Source organism: Pan troglodytes, chromosome 5 (assembly GCF_028858775.2).
Source record: "Pan troglodytes isolate AG18354 chromosome 5, NHGRI_mPanTro3-v2.0_pri, whole genome shotgun sequence".
NCBI lineage: Eukaryota > Metazoa > Chordata > Mammalia > Primates > Hominidae > Pan > Pan troglodytes.
In genome coordinates this window covers 29,429,554-29,436,886 of record NC_072403.2, presented here as the reverse complement: position 1 = coordinate 29,436,886, position 7,333 = coordinate 29,429,554, and the positions used below count along the sequence as shown (strand labels likewise).

Genomic DNA, 7,333 nt, shown 5'->3' with positions numbered 1-7,333 from the left:
CACAACATGTTATAGAAAAAAATATTTGGACTTCTCAGGAAAACATGCTCCCCTATGAGGAACAAATTGCTTCATAACTTTTATTGTGGTTCCCCAGTCAGATAAGTGTTCTGAAATTTTTAAAATTCAGTTGATTTTAGTGCAATAAACATTTCTTGACTGCCTGCTAGGGTATTAGACTGTGGATAGGAGCTATTAAGATATAGATGTGCAACATAGTCCTGCCCTCATGAAACTTTAGGTAAGGGGCCAGAAGAGAAAGAAGAAGAGGTATAGGAATCTTTACCATCCATTAGGAGAAATGCAATGAAAAGCACAAAGAAATGAAGTAGTACAAAGGAAAAGGATGGATTAAAGAAGGTTCTCAAAAGGAACTAAAGCCTGAGCCAATTCTGCAGGACGTTGAAACAAAAAGGACTTGCCAAACGGATGGGTGTGAGTAGAAGACATTTCAAATGAGAGGGCCAGAATGTATACTAGCAAAGAGATAAAATAACACATTTTTGTTTTGTTTTGTTTTGTTTTTGTTTTTTTTAGAAAAGAAAACACAAGTATTTTACTGTGGAGCATAAAGTGTGACGGAAAAGTTAGTTGAAAATAAAACTGGGAAAAATAATTGCATGTGTTACCACCAAAAGCTATGAGTGTTGTGCTGGCAGCTTGGACTTTGCCCCAGGGACTATGAGGAGCCACTAAAAATGGGAGTAATTAAGGGAGTAATTAAGTCCACATCCTGTAGAACCAAAAGTAGAGAGACTTTTAATGAGGTTATATATACATTGATAGTTGTACCGATGGATTAAGGGATTATGAACTTGTAACAACATACAGATTCAAAGAATATGTAAGAGATAAGGACAGAAGGGACTGATGATTGCTCATTGCATGTAAGGAAGATTGAAAAGGCAACACTGTCTTTCAGATTTATGACTTGGGTGATTGGATGTATAATAATGGTGACAACCAAAGTAGGAAATAGAGGACAAAGCTCAGCTCTGCAGGGCATGGATAATAACTTCAGTTTTGAATATCTGCACATTGTGATGTGCATTCACATTCATGAGGAGATTTCTAATAGATATATATGAAGCTTGCAGAATCTGCAGGTCTAGATTTAAGTGATGGATGTAAGTATTGTTAAAAATCTAAAAATTCACAGTAAACTCTAATTGTGTTTTCTTAGACTCTGTGTTTATCTATTTGGCATCCATTAATTATAGAGCCAAAGAGAGCCAAATAGATGTTGTTTACAACTCCTGGGATCCAGAGCCCGTAGGCTGAAACACTTCTTTACCTAACTCTCACATACCAAGCCAATATTTCCCTTGCCCTAAATCAACCCAAGGCCTGGTGCCCAAAGACTAGAGACAGCCCCTATGCCTTAAGGCCCTCCAGAATTTTTTTTTTTTTTTTTTTTTTTTTTTTTTTTTTTGAGACGGAGTCTCGCTCTGTCACCCAGGCTGGAGTGCAGTGGCACAGTCTCGGCTCACTGCAAGCTCCGCCTCCCGGGTTCACGCCATTCTCCTGCCTCAGCCTCTCCGAGTAGCTGGGACTACAGGCGCCCGCCACCACGCCCGGCTAATTTTTTTTGTATTTTTAGTAGAGACGGGGTTTCACCGTGGTCTCGATCTCCTGACCTCGTGATCCACCCGCCTCGGCCTCCCAAAGTGCTGGGATTACAAGCGTGAGCCACCGCGCCCGGCCCAGAATTTTTTAAACTGCCAATCCAAAGCCATTCCCCTACCCTGTCTTGCCTTTTCCTATGGAGAACCCAATAAATGCTTTGGCCTGGGCTTTCCTTTTCCTCTTGCTTCTGCCACCTGATGAAACCTGGTGCTTCCTTCCCCATGTGGCCTTTGTGGCCTGGCATGCTCCCTTCTCTTGTGAAATGTAAGAAGTAAATTCTTCTTTCAAAGGCAGTTGTCTCCACGTCTGTTACCTTACCATATCTGATTTTTAAAAACCCAGCTATAAATCTTGAAATGAGCTGTCAGTGAGAAGCAAACATGGGCTAATCATCAAATCCTGGACAATGGGGGGCATCAGGTCATCAAACTGATGACAAGACAAAAAGCAGGACAGCTAGGCCTCCTTGGCATTATTATTTTCAAGCAGAGGTCAGTTTTAACCACATCTGTTAAAATACGAACTGAGAAAGTGTTCATTGACTTGCAAAATAAAGTTATTATTAATGAATTTAGCATGCATTTCATGGACATAATAGGATCCAAAGCCAGATTAGAAATTATCTATGGATATCAGATTTTCCTGCAACCTTTCTTTTCTCAGATAAAACTCACTGTAAGCTCTGAAATATCATCTTTAAAAACAGGGCTCTGAATAGATAATTTGTACTCTTTAGAGTTCTTAGGTAAATGTACTAGATATAATATATGTCCTGTAGACATATATTTGGAAACAGAATTTCTCAGCAACAGTATGATGAGTAGAGAAAGAAAAAAAACACATGAACTGAATCATAGACATAAGTCCTTTATGAAAGATTGAATGCATGAGTACATTATCACTAAACATGGAGTCAAATTCAATAGACTTAGTGAAATTGCACATATTTATAGGTATGGACAAAATTTAGCAATATAAAGCTCCTAACTTTAGAGAGAGGAAATAGTTTGAAAAAGTTAACTTGCTGAAGGACTCATAATGCTTTTCCCGTACTACATGGCACGTGGCCTTTGATGTGTTCCCCATTAATTCCTTTATCTAGTCTGCTCCCCTTCAGAAAAGATGCCTAACATTACTCTGTAATTATATAATATGATAAACTAGTTTTTACTCAATATTCCATTAGCCAAAAGCTTTTATTTTTCCTTCAGAACACAAAACAGTCCTCTCTCTCTCTTTTTTTAAAATGACCCTGACATTGTCCTGCTTCTTTGACTGTGGCTCAAGCCGTGTGGGCAGTGAAGTAAAGACATGCAGAATTCTCTCTCTCTTTTTTTTTTTTTATATCAAGACATGATTCCTCTTTGTGGCCCAGGCTAGAGTGCAGTGGTGTGATGTTGGCTCACTGAAGGCTCAACCTCCCACCTCAAGTGATGCTCCCATGTCAGCCTCCCAAGGAGCTAGGACTACGGGCTTGTGCCACCACCACGCCAGTTTAATTTTTGTAGGTGTGTGTGTGTTGGTTTTTTGTTTGTTTGTTTTTGTATTTTTTGTAGAGAGGGGGTTTTGCCATGTTGCCCAAGCTGGTCTTGAACCCCTGGGCTAAAGTGATCCACCTGCCTCTGCCTCCCAAAGTGCTGGGATCACAGGCGTGAGCCACTGTACTCGTCCCATAATTCTTTTATTGATGATGGTGGTGATGGTGAGGTGGCTGGAAACCTTTACCTGGAGTAGGAATAGACAGATAATTGATATCAGCGTCTGCCCCCATTTCCCACCAATCACAAATAGACCCGCACACAGAAAGAATTTTGGATCTTATCTTAAATTTTAAAAGTTAAATAAATCAAAAACAGTCATTGATACTTATTTCAGAGATTATATATGTTTATGCCTCCCTTCAAAAAATCTATGTTAACTATTACAAATGGTTCATTTCTTCATAAGCAGACATTGGGACAAAAACACTTTCTGAAAAGAAATTTTACTGGCATTCTTTCCTTCTTTTCTTGAAAACCTGTCTCTACTGCAACACTTAATTCTTAAGTTCTTTCCTCAGCTTAGTGGAAGTAAATAGCTATTGATTACAGTTGCTGCAAACAGTCTGGGAAGTGAAGCTAAACCTGGCCCAGAGAAAAAAGACTGTATTTGTCAAATGGAAACACATTTCTTCTTGGTTGGATTTCAATCAGAGAATTGTTTCTTGAGTCCTTATAAATGTTTTGAAAATGCTCTGAAGCCACAGCAAGGTTGTACAAGTGTTCTGCTATGGGATGTGTTTCCTCATCCAGTATAAAAGGAAAGATAAAAGAGAGAGTGGGGAAGAAAGAAAGAAGAAAGCTAGGAAAGGAAGAAAGGGAGAATTCAAGAAGGAGGAGAAGAGAGGAGAACTTCACCCTCAAGCATTAGTGATGCACTTGTATGTACTTTAAATCAACTGAGTAGCAACCTGTGTTATTTTCATCTACTTTGTATGTTTAGTCATCTTTAAATTTTATTTTGAACTCAATTCAGACTTACAGAAAAGTTGCAAAAATGATACAGTTTCCCTCATGGAGCTTCTACTAATGCCATCATTGTACATAACCATAGTATGATGATCAGAATCAAGAAATTAACACTGGTACAGTACTATTAACTAAATTGACTTCTATGTTTGAATTTCACTAAGTTTTCTTCTACTGTCCTTTCAGTTCCAGGATGCTATCCAGGATGTTACCTTGGGATTGGTTGTTACTTTCCCTTAGTCTTCTGCAATCTGTAAGAGTTTCTCAATCTTTCCTCCTCTTCCACAGCCTTCACCCTTTTAAAGATCATTGACTGGTTGTTTCGAGTGTTCCTTAACTTGGAGTTAACTTAAATTGAAGTTAATTTAAATAAATTTGAACAGGTTTTTTATTGCATGGCTGAAATACACAAATCATTTTTACTTTTTCCTAATTTGGATTTGTGCAGCATTTTCTAGTCATTGAGCTAAAGTCATGCATCTTTGGCAAGAATATCACAGAGATGTGTGGGCCCTTCTCAGTGTATCATATCATGGGATCCATGATGTTCACGTTTTATTATTGGTAACATTAACTTTGATTACTTGGCAAAGGTAGTTTCTACTGTTTTTTCCGACTATAAAAGTACTCTTCTACCCTATGTAGTTAATAAATAACTTGGGGAAGACCCTTTGAGAATATACAAATTCTGTTTCTCCTTAAACTTTTTCTCATTGAATTCACCACTCCTTAGTCGACCTTGTCTGTGACAGTTATTATGTTTCCTCTTTGCTTCTATCTTTTTTCATTAAAATTCTACTCTGAGGAAGAATTGTCCCTTCTCTCTTATTTATTAATTATATATTTTAAGTTTGGTCTGTGGATTATAATCAAATGCTACTCATATTTATATTGTTGCTCAAGTTCCTCCAGCAGGTTGGGTCCTTTTTCTTTTATCAAGCCCTCATCTTTTTTGAATGCTTATTTGATTTCTGATACCATATAATATTCCAGGCTCATCTTGTATGTTCCCTGCCCCAGTCCTGGCTTCAATCATTTCTTCAAAAAGTCCTAGTTCCTTTCATTGGGGAATGGTGTTTAGAAAGTTAAAATTTGGTGCTAAGTCTACTCACTGCTATTGCAGTGTCATTGTTTGCAGGCTCTGCAGCAGACAGAGCTGGGAAATTTACATATGTATACTAACTGGATTAGTTTTCAAGGGCTGCCACAGCAAATGACTATGAATCTTGTAGCTTAAAGCAACATAAATTTATTCTGTCATGGTTCTGGAGACCAAAAACCTGCAATATTAAACCAACCTTGTATTCTTGGCATAAATCTCACTTGACCATAGTATATTATTATTATTATTAATGTATTACTGATCTGTGATCAGAATTTAAAAATTCATATTAATGAGTAATATTAGTCTCAAGTTTTCTTTCTTTGTACTGTCTTTATCTGGTTTAATTATCAGTTATTCTTCAAAAAAAGAGAAAGGAATTAGGCAGTTTTCCTTCATTTTCAGTGCTCTAGAATAATTTATAGAGTATTGGGAATATCTAGTCTGAAGAACATGGTAGAGTTCTCCTGTGAAACCATCTAACTATCTGGTGCTTTTTGTAACTTTTTGTCTTTTTACTTATTTTCTGTGAATTTTATCTATCTTATAACGAGAGCAGTGTATTAAAGCCTCCTATTAGCAAGACAGGGACAAGGAAGTTATGACAGGTACTCACTTTGATGCAAAATTTAATGGTGCACCAAAAAACCTATTTATCAAGATAAATACTATTTTAATGCAGTACTTACAAAAGTTAAATAAGTATACTATAAGCCTATGGGACAGCATCCTGTTTATATAAAAAGTTTATTGGAATCTGGGCCAAGATTGCAGTGAGATGAGTGAAGCAGAGTTGTGTAAGTGAAGGGACAGATCCTGTGTTTATTTACAATTTTATATTTAGTCATCATGGATTTTTTTTGAATCGACATTTATTGAACTCTACTACACTCTCGCTTGCCTCACCCTAATCTAGCTAGGTCTCCTAGTCCATATATCTTCGGCACCTCCTGCAGTTTTTGCTTCATAAAGGTTGAAGCCTTGCTATTTATTTTTTTATATCTTCCCTTTTAAGACACATACTTTGAAATCCCTTCTATGCGGTGCTTAGTTTGATCTGCTCAGTTATTTGATTTTCCTCTCAGATTTACAGTGGGTTTATTTTTTCTGTCTGTCTTAGTCACTTCGTACTGCTACAGCAAAATAGCATAGACTGAGTGGCTTAAACAGGGAACATTTATTTCTCACAATTCTGGGGACTGGGAAGTCCAAGATCAAGGCACTGGCATGGTTGAGTTCTGGTGAGAGTCTTCTTTTTGGCTTACAGATGGCTGTTTCCTTATTGTGTCCACACATGGTAGAGAAAGGAAGAGGGAGTAACCTCTCTCTTTCTCTTGATATAAGAGAACTGATCCCATCTTGAGAACTCTATCCTCATGACCTCATCTAAACTGAATTACCTCCCAAAGGCCCACTTCCTAATACTATCACATTTGATTATGTCTTCAACATATACATTTCGGGAGGACACACTCAATCCGTAACATTGATGCTACCAACTCACACTCAGGCCCTCTTAGCTAGTGTTCCTGTTCTGAAGTCTTTAGGTTTTTTCCTGGTCTATGCTTGCTGGTCACACAGAGGGCAGACAGAAGACTGAGCATGTGAGACTGCTTTGGCCCTTGTATTTATTTACTTTTCTTTTTTATATGCAATTATTTTGCTCTTTTTGTTTTCTATGTTTTCAAGTAACTTGGGGAAATGTAGTTTAGCTTTGAATTTTCATAGATGTGAAGTTATTTCATATTGTTGAGGAAGAGATTTTGGGAAGTTGTCTGTCTGCTACCCACTTGCTTTTGCCTGCAGCTACTGGAAGTCTTCTAGCCATTATTATTAATTAATCCTTCATAATGGTATTGTATATTCCCAAGTGATATACAAACAAATGAACAGACAACTTAAAAATGTCAAGAATTTTAACCCGAAACAGCTAAAGCCAACTGAAAACTATAACTGAAATCTCGGCACCTGAAACTGGGCAAAGCAGGTACAGTTGTCCCTATAAAAGAATGATAAGACATGCAGATATATATTTGATTTCCTGGATAAGGCATGTGTTTTAAAATTGAACATAGCTGTGTTTGAATTGCCAGATATA

The 7,333-nt window shown here is 37.4% G+C and overlaps 1 long non-coding RNA gene across 1 annotated transcript in view; it reads right to left on the bottom strand.

Annotated features, from left to right (window-relative positions):
- Positions 1–2,805: 2,805 nt before the first annotated feature.
- Positions 2,806–7,333, bottom strand: part of LOC107975264 (uncharacterized) — a 65,034-nt gene continuing 60,506 nt past the window's right edge. Inside the window, exon 3 of the long non-coding RNA XR_001718677.4 lies at positions 2,806–3,351. This is a non-coding gene — a long non-coding RNA (uncharacterized LOC107975264). The remainder of the gene's footprint in view (positions 3,352–7,333) is intronic.